This window comes from Molothrus aeneus, chromosome 1, assembly GCF_037042795.1.
Source record: "Molothrus aeneus isolate 106 chromosome 1, BPBGC_Maene_1.0, whole genome shotgun sequence".
In the NCBI taxonomy this organism is placed as follows: Eukaryota; Metazoa; Chordata; class Aves; order Passeriformes; family Icteridae; genus Molothrus; species Molothrus aeneus.
The window spans coordinates 62,383,885-62,396,926 of record NC_089646.1 but is presented as its reverse complement, the minus strand read 5'-3'; positions in this window follow the sequence as shown (position 1 = coordinate 62,396,926).

Below are 13,042 nucleotides of genomic sequence, written 5' to 3'. Positions count from 1 at the left end.
CTTGTTCACATTCCAATAAGGAAAGTGCCTCAGTGCAGCTCAGGCCTGAAGGGAGAATCTACCTAGACATCAAAACACACAAAGTCACTGAGTTTAATTGCACATCAGAAAAACATCTACATGGTTACAAAAGAACTTTTCTGCCAGAGTATTAAGAAAATAGCATAAGGCTGTTGATTTTTTTTCTCTTCAGAGAAATATGAGAGCTAAGATAGTAAGTAGGAGTTTGAGCTTGTTTTCCTTTTTTACCACACACACAGGACTACCACAAACCAGTCACTTCTTCTGTAGCCTTGCTCTTCCTCTCTGAAAGGCAGAACACAGGTTATCTTAGTGTGGTGCCTTTGGGATACAGACCTTAATGATCCTCAAAAATTGGAGTTACCAAGAAACTCAACACTGGTGCTGATGCAGAATCAAAGTAAGGACTTGCATGAACTCTTTACTCCTTCCTTGAAACAAGGTGGAACTAATTTGCTGTTCCAGAAAGTTCCCTCTGCCTGTAAATACATGCTTGCTTTCAGAAAGCTTCTTCTTTAGGCAACACTAGGATCTATTCCAGCTATCCCACTGACATCACTCCACAAAAGGTGTGTGAATTTGGAGAGATGACAGGCAAGTTCCCTCAGAGCTGCAGTCTTCAAATGCTACAGTTCTTAAGCCCCTTCTTACCATCCCATAGCACAACCATGTAAGCTTGCTCTGTTTGCACTGTTGTTAAGAAAATATATCAATGAAATAGTCAGAATGTTTGCACCTCTCTAGTAGTGGGAGGCAATTAACCTGCTCTTTACTACCTGAAAGAGCTTCTGGAGTTGGAAGCTTCTGGGTAAGAGCAAGTTCTCTGAAAACAGACTGTTCTGACAGTATTGAGGCCAGCAGAGGAATGCAACTCATTCCAAATTCACATTGTTTCCTGCTCCATCATGTATTTAAGTTCCCACATGCAGAGCCTGACTGCAGTACATACCCCTTTCTAGGAGGAAAAGAAAAAAGATGAAGGAAAAAAAAAAGCTCTCTCCTCAAGTATCTTGGTGAATAGATCCATTGCACAGTAATCCAGATTATTCATAAATCCTAATTTAAAAGGATTAATTTTTTTTGCACATTACTAGGCCAATATGAATAGCCTTTTCAGAATCTTCACTGACAAGTGCAAACTGAAAGCTGCTTTGTAGTCTCCATGTTTCTCATGCAAGATTCATACGAGGTAAACAATCAAATTATCAACATTGCATTGTGTCCAAAACTGCCACCAGTTAGAATAGACTTACAGAGAATGTTCCTACACTGAATGCAGAAAATATTTTCTGCAATGTCAAGTAAATCCTCCATTCAGATGACCTATGAATAGCAGCATTTGTGAAAAGCACAAAACCAGAAAAACCACTAGCACACTTTCCTGTGATTTCATGCCCTGACACTTCTCTCACCATATTATCCTCCTTTCCCATCTGTGTAATGCCAATCACAGTATAAAAATTCAACTGCAGATAGATCCTCAGAGTCCACATAACAGAAGTTTTGCATGACTGCATTAATTTCTAAGTTACAAATCTGTGATTTGTCTTCCTCCTTCCCAGCTCTCACAAATGGACATCATATGTTCACTAATGCCATTCTCTCCTTTTAAAAATCCCATACAGATTTATCTGCCATCTCTGTTTGCAACTCTATCCCTAACATAATGGATCATAGCCTTTAAATAACAAAATTAAATCACTAGGGGGGAAAAAAATCACACAGAGAAAAGTATTAGAACAAAAGACTCCATAGTAAGATGTGTTCATCAGCTTCTCATCAACTGCAGCTCTCTTTTCCTAACACTTGAGTTACTCCTCTACTTAAAGTGCAATATGAATGCAGGCTTGTATCTTCATGTAATTAAGGAAATGTCTCTGCTTTGCTGATGCACTCTACCATAATATACAAATAGCACAACAGGATTAATCTGCCACCTCTGACACCTTGTCCATTACAGAATCCTTGACTCAGACTCATTCAGGTGAGAAGGGCCTCAAGAAGCCTGTTATCCAACTAATCCCTCAAAAAGGTCAGCTAGAATCAAACCAGCGTACTCAGGGTTTTATTCAGTTGACTCTTGAAAGCCTCCAGCAATGGAGGGCCTCCAAGCAATCTATTCCATTTCCTGACTGCTCTCACAGGGAAGGTGATTCTCCTCCAAGACAGTCCATGACACTGGTTCTCACTCACTTCCTACATCTATGCAGATATTTGCTCCTAGAGGACTCCCTCCATGCTTTTCCCACAGAGTGAAGGTAGGCTGGGGAGCCTTCAGGTCACTGTATGGCACTTTTAACGTTTCCTGGAGATGGATACAACATTTGGCTTTGTCCAGGACTAGGGGCTCTTCCCCAGTCTCCATGACTATTCAAAGACCCCACATTCATACAGACATGAACCAGCTCTCTCAGCAGTCTTTAATGCAGCCTGTTCTGTCCCACTGACTCAGATGGCTCAAGTTCTCCGAAGTATTCCCTGACATGCTCCTTGTCCCTTGATGGGGCTCAATGTCCTTCTTGAACTCTTTCATTAAGAACAGAGGCCTGTGAAACCTCACTGGTGAGGACTGAGGCACAAGGGACAAAGGTACCTCAGCCTTACCTGTGCCCTGTGCCACTAATTCACACATCCAACTCAGAAACAAGCCCCATTCTCATCCCAGAACCCTGTGACTGTTCATACACACTCCATCCTTGTCCCAAACCTTGTGGCTAATCTTGGTACACTCAGCATACCCTGTCAGTACCACCTGCTCAGGTGGATATGCAGCAGGAAGGGACAGCCAAAAAGACAGACAAGCCTCAGCAGACTTCCCACAGCATCCCAAGTCTGAGCAGCTGGTTGGCACCAAACCCACAAAGGCTTCAGGTCAGTGTGGTAGATAGGTGCCTCCATCCCACACATGAGAGATTCTCCAGCAACTATCACCCTCCTCTTTCTCTTTGTGCAGAAACAGATAAATTAAGCTGTATCTGACACCTCCCCTGAAGGCCATGTTTTCAGGGCATAGCACCTGTTCTGTAACTACAGAATAAGCCTGCTGCAGGTGCAGAATTTCAGGGCTTTGGGAGAGAGGATTCCAGAATAGTAAAGAAGATAAACAACTGATTAAATGAAAGAACTATTTGTCTTAATACAATTGTTGTTTTAAAAAACCCCAAACCAACAACTTCCTATATATGTATAAAAAGCTCAAATTAAATTAAAATTTAATGCTCAATTAAAAAGACAAAACATTTGCACAATTCTTACCTAATGAATGACCCTGCAAGAACAGCAATATAAGAGTTCCCCACCTGAAGGAGTTTCAGCAATCTCTCTTCATGTTCCCTGCACATGCATTTAGGAAAAGCATTCCCCTCCCTCCTGCACCGTCATACACAATTGGTTTGTTACGTCTCAACAGCCTCCTTCAAAGTAACACCAGTATAATTATTTTGTTTGTAATGGGTAAAACAGACTGGAACAAAGCAAACACTCTGCAGATAGAAACAGGGATTCAACCCCACAGCTCAGTCCACCATGGTTGCATTTAATATTGAAGCCTTTGCCAGAACAGCAAGTGATACTTCACTTAACCATGATAACTCACAACCATTAACCATGACCAAAAGTACATAGAAACAAATGATGAAAAATACACCATTTTATACCAGACTGCAGGCATTGGAAGTTTACACCAGGTCAGGTTGCATTACAGACCAGAACTAGTTTCCAGAAATTAGGAATAAAACCTTATAGAACTATACTTTTACAGCCTTTACCTCATACAATAATGACCACTGCATTATCTCCCAATGATATTGAAGCATTCCTTATGCTTTCTAACTAGCAATAATGACCAGCAGAAACCAAATTTCATTGCAAGTTGATTCATTAAATTGTGGATTTGTTACATGCTCATCTAGATAAACAGTGGAATTTTAGCAAGCTGTTATCTAAGGTATAGGTGACATTTTAAGGGCAAAATAATTACATGCAATTGAGCCCTTTTCCCTAAGCCTGTTCATAGGATCATTTAGCAGGTAGTGTGCCTTGGGTCTGGCTGAGATGGAGTTAATTCTCTCTACAGCAGCCCTCCAGAGCTGTGCTTTGCATTGGTTGCTGGAAAAGTGCTGCTAACACCCCTGTGTTTGGCTCTGCTGAGCAGGGCTGGCACAGCATCAGCACTGTCTCCCCAAAATTTACCAGTAGGCTGCAGGTGGGAGATATCTCAGGAGGGGACACAGCCAGGACAGCTGACCCAAACTGACCAAAGGGATATTCCACACCATATAAGCTCAGCTCTGATATAAAAGCTAAATTAAAAGGGGAGGAAATGGCAGGGGCTATATGTTACTTATAGCCCTTTCCTTCTAGAGCAACTGCTTCCTGGGAAGTGACAGGACATCACTTGCTGATGGGAAGTAGAGAATAAAATTTTAGTTGGTTTGGGTTGGGGTTTTTTTTACCTTTCATTGCACATGCACAATCTCTGCTTTTTCTTTATTAAATTGCCTTTGCCTTGACCTGTGAGGGTTCATCCTATTTTCTCCCCTCTGTTCTGCTGCAAAGGGGAGTGATGGAGCAGCTTGGCAGGTACCTGGTGTCAAGCCAAGGTCAACCCACCGCAAAACATTAGCTTAGACAGCATCACTTCAGCAGTTTGGTGGTCTACTTATGCAGCTAAAGTTACACAGGCCCAAGGCATCTGAAAGGGCCAGAGTAAACCAGCAGAATGGTCCAAAAGGTCAAAGGTCTGGTCTGAAACTGAAGGCTGTGTAGGGCAACCATTGGTATGGCATTTTCATCTAAAGCACAGACTAGAAGGACTCTGTTTATCTGTTTGTATATCAGTTTCAACCTGTACAGGAATATCAATTACTTTTCAAGGATAGCCCTCACCTTGTTATTTCAAAAGTGAGGAGTGATAACAGCATATGTTGATTTTCTTATCTTTCTCACAAAAAGTCACAACTTAAAATAAACAGTACCCTTGCATCTCACAGAGGAAAGGACATTTATTCCCCAGAATTTTTAAAGGTGTGAAATTCAATTTAATAATAACAACAGGTATATTAAATAACAAAGCTCTAGAAAATATATGTAATTAGGTGAGAACATGGTCATTTAAGCAGATATTTCTATTGAATCTTTGCTAGACTCCATGCTTGTCACCAAATTAGATGTTGTCCCATGGTATGCATTATAAATGAGGCAATTCATTTCATGAGGTTTATAACCAGTGACTGGAATTATAATCAACAATATATATTAGTGCCTTCTAATATCTACAATATTTTGGAGCTTATTATGAGTTCATGTTAGTTGCATGTGACAGTAACTCCCCTGTCTTTGTACAGACTGATTTATGCTGGGGTGCACAAGAATAAAGTCTTCAAATTTATATGAAATACTTTGGTGCTTAAATATGTTTTTAAGGTACACATTATTTTCAGATCATTTGCATACTGCAAGGCATTTGCCAAAAACAGAAAAATGGGATTACTTTTGTTTTTAAATGGCTATGATCCTTTACAAACTGCAACCTTTCCATTTGCATAAAGCTGAAGGTCATTTAGTCCCTTAGCCCCCAGAAACAGCAAAGGAATGAGACTATTATTTTTTTCTTTTTTGAAGCTACACGTTGCAATACATGCAGCAATCCTGGCTCTCTTCTGCAAGTTTGATTTAAGAAAACAAAATACATCTTTTCCTACACCTATCATTCAATCATACCAAGGAGTTTTTCCATTTCTCTCAGCAGGAAATGCCCCCACCTTCAACAGCTGTAATCATTTAAAATGCATCACAGTAATCTTATCCCATAGGTATCTACTGAAATTTTCTACCATACACATCAGATGCATTCCCTATTCACATGTCAAAGAAATAGTAAAATTACAGCTTAAGTGCCACAAAAGCAACAAGAAAGAATTTCTGCAAAGTCAGCATCCCTACAGAAACTTAGTGGGGGTGGGAATTTTTTTTTGGGTAACATATTTAGACATTGGGTTGCACCTAAAGTTACAGAAAAGCAGGGTTTCTCATTGACAGGAAATGCCAGGCTCCAGGACAAGCAAGACTAAAATATGGAAGTATTAACCTCTATACAAAGCAGAAACATAAAGAAACTCAGTCATATTGCCCAGGGAAAACTTCCAGCACTACAGAATCACAGTGAAATTAAGCCTTGATAATCTTCCCTCTCCTCCTTAAATATCTGCTGCTGTATTAAGTGATATTCTCAGTTTTCTTGATCAGGTACAAAAGTTCCCTGTACCTACAGCTTTCAATCAGCCCTTTAGGCATACTGTCCCAGAATCACTGTCCTTGGAAACTCTTCCCAGGTTTGCCATTCCTTAAATCCTGCCTCTGAGACCTCCAAGGCTCATTCTACAGAGACAAGGCCAAACCCACATGAAACCCAATCTCATCTGATTCCTGGCATGGGAGCACAAAGCATGGAAATTCTAGTTGAGCTATCCAATCCTATATCTCTGCAAAATTTCCCATTCCCAAGAGAGCCTGCTTAGCAGGTTTGCTGCACAGTGACACGACCCGGAATCCTGACAAGCAGAGTGCCACAAGACTGATGAGGCAAGGCTTTCAAGATACCCAGCTCAAAGGCAGAACTAAGAACTGGACAATTCTGACCTTAACACCACAAGAGTTCACATCAATCCTATCTCAGATCCTGCTGAACGGAAATCCCACTGCTCTAAAAATGTTACAAAGAAAACATTCCAAGGTGACATTCTTCTGAACACATCCAGTTTCTTCTGTTTATCTCCAAATATTTGTCCACACTCAGCAGCATCTTGGCTCAGTGTGTCATTTTCTGCACATTGATCCACTAGGCTGATTAGAAGAGAGATGGAAAACTTTTGTTAACAGGAAAAGGTTTTCCAACTAATATCCAAGAATTGAGCTGATCTTCAAATGCTCTGTTTAACTAAGTTCCAGCCAAAGCTTTCAGGTATAAGACTGGTTATTTCACACAACTGTGAAACAAGGGACAAGAACAACATTCAACAGTAAACTTAGGGATTATAAGAAATCCAGTGTGTTTCAACCATTAATCATATTCTTACTAAGATTCTCAATAATACATGTGAAAGCTGGAAACATAGGCAATCATTCTAACCTCTGAAGAATATTTTGACTTGATGGGATATAAAAATAGTTTTACAACTATGTAAATATAGCAGAACCACATATACTCAAAGAGATGATTTCTACTATTGCAAATAATTACATTGTCTAGGCCACTGAAATATGATGTTAAAACACCTAGCTAGAAAAAGACATTGATTGGGTTTCTTGTTACAATAAGCATAAATCTAGAGTATTGCTACTGAAGCCAGAGTTCCTGCCTAGCAGTGCCAAAGCAGCACAAGTGTACCACTATCTTACTGAAATTCTTTAACTTCTCCTGTCTTGAAAGTTACAGTTGAGAAATAAAAATAAACCACTCCATAATCACACAGTAGAAATCCATAATGATGTCAACTTTTTATACTGAGACTCTGAAGGGCAAGACTTACTCAGCATGAAAACAAAGGCAGAAAAACCTGTCCTGTACTGGAGGAGATACACAAGACAGAAGACTCAGCACATCCATTTCATACATGGAGGCTGAGGTGTAGAAAGACTAAACATTTCTTGTTCTTTTAACAGCTTTGCAGCAAGTCCATGATCAGTCTGAAACAGGATGATATACAAACACTGAAACTTCATGCTTAAAATAAACATGCAAGATCAGTTGATCAAGAAAACACAGAAGATGTTAAGCCATGAACCAAGAAAAACACCTTCTCTTTCAAGCCAGAGATTTAGGAGAAAAAAGAAAAAATGAGTTGGTGAGTAGCTGCTGTAAAAAGTGAACAGCAACACAAAACATTAACATCTTGGCCTTAAAAAGATTTTACAGCATAGTCACTAGCATTCAGCAAAAGGGGAAAAAACCCATGTCACTGCAAAGCCATAAATAAATTATTGGGACATCAACTGAGGTGAAGGCCTTTTTGAAGAATACAATAAAAGGCCAAAGGCTATAGACTTGTCACATCAAACCAGGGAAGGTCAGTTTCCTAGAACATGAAATAATAAATGATTAGAGAAGGCATGAGGTAGTCTCCCACATGACTTTCTGACTTGGACAGGGATGCCAAAGGACTTAGAAAAAAGGGATTTAATTCTTTGCAGACCACTGTGTTTGGACAGCTCTGATGTCTCTTTGTTTGCTTCCTCCTTGAAACTCTCCACCTCTGACTAGTATTATTTACCCTTACCCACACTGATATCTGTCAGCTGGGCTCTCAGAGCAATTTAACTGGTATGTCCTCAACTGGCCAGTCATGCTCAAAAGGACACTACTGTTCCCTGAGCTTCTCAGCTATTTCCTATGCACAAACACAGCTATTCACTTACAATATTCATATGTGGCTTCTGCCACACTGTGCTTGATTCTCCACTACAGATTTCCAGGAAGCAATCTCACAGCTGAGCAATCATGACTCCCAGTGCAATAAAGTGCCACACTTGGCTCCCTTCAACAGATAGTGCCTTCTCTACAGCATCTAGAGAACGAGCAAGGATGTTCTTTATATGAAACATGCATGGAGGAATGGACCACCAACACACACCCTGTATTTTTAAAGTTTCATTCTTTGTCCCTTTAAAACAGAAACAAGTGTTTCTGGAGAGTGTTTAACAGGATTTGAAATATGAAAAGCAGCAGATTTTATATGGTGTGCAGAAGTCACAGAAATACAGATATTTTTGCCTTATACAGCAAATTGATTTGTGCTAAAACAGCTATAGAGCAAGTTAGTCTCAAAACATACACTTAAAGCAAGTTTGCTGTTTTCAGTACTCACAGACCCTAAAAATGAGATTCTATTCTTGATACCTGGAATTGAAAATATGAGCCACTTATGACCTACAGCCATGTCTTAAGACTTATAGCAATAAGAACACAGCATAGTAGTAGGGACTGGTCTTCTGGCAGAGGTATCTGAAATGAAATTTTAAAATTAGCAGGGAAGTCCAAATCACCCCATACAGTAAAATGGCATTCAGAAGCTTCCCATAAGCAAAACCGTACAGAGTGAACTACTTTTGACTGTACAAGATAAGAGCTTCTCTTAAAACTTCTTTTACAAAACATCTTTTTCTTCTGAAATTCCTTTCAAAATACTCTTAGACAGGTTGAGAATCCTCCTTAAGTCCCAGATGCAGAAGACTTTTTCTTCAGCTGTTATTATGCAGAATATAAGAATCCAAGTAAGGTTTTCAGCCTTTTTAGGGAACTGGAGTCTGTATCAGTCTATATCTATTTCATGAGGATGATTCTGAAAACAAACCTGTGAATGCCTATCTTCACTCAGATGAATAATGACAGTGAAGTCCTGCAACACATGAAGGCACGTCTTTCTAAACCAGGAAGGGGAAAGAGGCTTACTTCAGTCACCATGCATATTTGCCTTAAGACAAGGCTGTACTGAGACACACCTTCAATGACTATGCTCAAAGAACTGCTGCTTCGATCCAAGCCTGCCCTGTACAGCTCCCACTACTTGCATATCCAAGTTCCTAGTGATTCATGGAAACAGCACAGATCCCTCTCCCTGAGTCAGGCTGAGATGAGCTTTCCAAGGTGGTGGAACCCACCAGCATTCTTCACCAGTTTCCCACTCTGCAGAGGGGACTGGTTTGTTTTCTACAGCATCAGGAAAGGGTATAACAGGACTTCTTCAACTGGGGTGCCTTGTGCTCTCCTCCTTTCAAACATTCAGGCCATTTGGCTCTCAGGTATTTGTGTAGACCCAGAAGAACAGGGATTCTGATTTTGTAAGCCCGTGCACAGGGTGCAGCGTTCATCAGCAGCTGTAGGGCAAAATCATACACATCTAAATGGAAGCCAAACACTAATTCTGCTCTCACTACAATCAAAGAAAATAATCTTCATTGATTTCACAGTGCTGCTGCCAGATGATATCCTTTCATTCTATTATCTGCCTCCTGTCCCCAAAAGTCTACCCATCACACTTGATAGTATCTCTACAGCGTTGTAAGGGCTTCAGAGACCTTTCTGGTGATTTTCAGACAGACATCTACAATGAACACAGGCAATCATCTACCCCGAGTTAGGCCAAATGAGCTCTCCAATATTACTCAGGTATTGTATTGCTATCACAAGAAGTCAGGTCTAGGGCTTGGAAAAGAGGTTTTAGGATTTTATCCGTTTCCAGGACTTTTGTCATAGCTTCACATTTTATTACCACAATCTTAATTTGGAATAACCAGGAGTAATAGCATAACTACAAAATCACTAAAAATTCTAAATACCATGCTAACAATTGGCCTCCTTACAAGAAGATTGACTTTCTAGAAATATCCAGTGTAGCACTAAATTTTGTGCATTTCAAAACCTAAAGAAATCCCAAATCCATTATAAAAGACACATATTCCAATGCTTATCTAACATGAAATGTATTTGCAATACTTGGCTTTTTTGCAGAATTAGGAGCTGGTTTATGTATCAAATGCTACCAACCAAAAATAAACGTCTTTTGAAACACAACAAAATAAAGTTTAACAGTTTCAAAACTGGAAGAACCACAGGCCTTTGCCCTTCTCTTAAAAATTCCTGTTGTTATAAGAGAAAAGGCTGTACTATATTATTAAAAAAACAAACTCTGATTTCACAAACCAATATTTTATGAAATTTATAACTTACATGCTTTTTCGTGTAATTAAATGCTGGAATTTCTAAAACACCCCATGTTATGCTGCTGCAGTAGCGAGGACTCCCACTTGCACATAAAGGTCTGAACTCTGCAGTCTTCACACAACTACTGATGACATAAGCCCATTGCTGACTAGAACTTCTGCTGCAGTAAGAAAAGCACCATCTACACCAGGAAGTAACAGAAATTAAATCAGAACTAATTTAAGGTCACAACAGAGAGGGGAATCACAAAGGTGCTTAAAACATTGGTTTGCCCTTCACCGTGTTTGGTGAACTGCGTTGCAGAGGTTTTTAATGAGGATTGATGACCAGCTGGGGTTAATGGCCCTCAGCTGCACCTCAGGCCATTAACTCCTCCCTATCAGTTATTAATCCCCAGGAAATACCCTGTACATCTCTCCTTATTGCCTAATCATAAGTAGCAAGAGATGATCAACCAGTCAAGATCCTCGTGTGGTGTGAGTACTCCTGTTCCTGCCTCTTCACACAGCATGCCTTGTGCTTCAGAACAAACTATTTAGACATTACCACACTGAGGTCACAAAAGGATGAAGAAACACATGTGACAGTGAGAAAATAAACATTTTATCTGCTGACTGCATTTCACATTCTTTCTTTAGAATAAACATAATATTTATAGTTTGTATACTTTGTGAAATTACACAAATCTGTTTGCAATCCCACTACTATTAGACTACTGGGGGCTCTTTTCTTTGTAGCTCTAGAGCATAGGATGGGGCCAGTGCTCTTATCACTGCTGATTTTAAAGCAAGAAAGTATCAAGCAGATGTTATCAAATTGTAGCCTGAGAAGTAAAAGCCCCGAGGTCAGATCAAGACACTGCACCCAAGAGGCCTGTTGAAGCACAGCATCACAGGGCTGGAACACTGTGCCTTTCTTTGGAAAATACACAGCTCAAAGGAGAGTCAGTCCATCCCTACCCCTGCTTTTCCCCACCCACTGAAGCCGTGGTTTGGCCCAGTCTCAAACCCGGATGTTAGCAGACGATGAGCAGAGAGTTTGTGCTTGGAGCTAATATAAAAGTTAGGACACATCCTTTATGTTTAAATTCTATTTTAGAGAAAGACTGCAGCAGAAGTGGATTTAGCTGAAGAAGGGAAGGGGAATTTGTACAATACAACATCCTATGGACAAAAATTATTTAGTCTTTCTTTACTATTTGCACCAGATTTGAAATTTCTGAGAACAGGGCTCTGAATCAGGACATGTAAAAGTAACATCCTTTAATCCAGACCTAATGAGTTTGCCCCACCCCCCCAAAAATGACACACAAATACACGACTGAGTGATCTGAAGATCGCCTATCTTGACTGCGTCTTCAGTGAGAAATCCTACATGCTCTCACGATGACATTTTGCATCAACCTCACAGAAATAACAAAAAAGTTTACTTTTCCCTTTCATTCTTTCCCTTTCCAGTCTATTTGAACTGTCCATGTTGTGAGGCAGTAGCATTTTTTTAAATGGATCAACAAATGGTTCCTTGTGTCTGAGAAAACTCTTCCAGGTAAAAGAAATTGTGACTTTCATCCTATGAACACTGAGAAGATCATTGTCAATAAATGCTTAAAAACATCCAGGAAACAGACAGTACCTCAACCCCCAAAGGCTACAAGCTGTTGATTAATATTATGCTCTTTAAAGGGAATAAGATCACATTAAGCTTCAGACCAAAATATAGATCTTTCTAGGTCATATTTACCAATGATCCATGGTGATATAAAGTAAGTCAATTGCATCTATTTGTATACAATTCATCAATTATGAATGTTCTGCTATCCTACTTAAATGTAATTACCTACAACATAATACAACACTTTTTGAGCTCCTTCTGACAATATCATACTCTTCATAGTTACGGGCAGGGCACATTTTGAACATTTAGTAGAATTATATCCATTTAGAGAGTTACAGCTAAAATTCAGCCTTTGTTCCATAAAAGTTCTCCCAAGACATGGGTGCTGTCAAAAATAACAGAAGAATCAAGAAAAAGATTTTTCAAAGAGGTAGTATATCAAATTCCTGAACAGCTTAAGTCCTTATACCACCTCAGCTGTAACAACTTTTTCATGAACTTCAGTAGGCTTGGATCAGGCTCCAAGTTAGAATGGAAGTTGATGATAAAAGTAGGAGTGCACTGGCTGATGCCAACAGGCTTTGAATCAGTCCATTGTCATGAAAGCTGTTTACAATGTATGAATAAGTAATCCATGCTGTGCTATATACACTACCTCTCTGCTAAGGATAATTAAGCTAGTGTAGC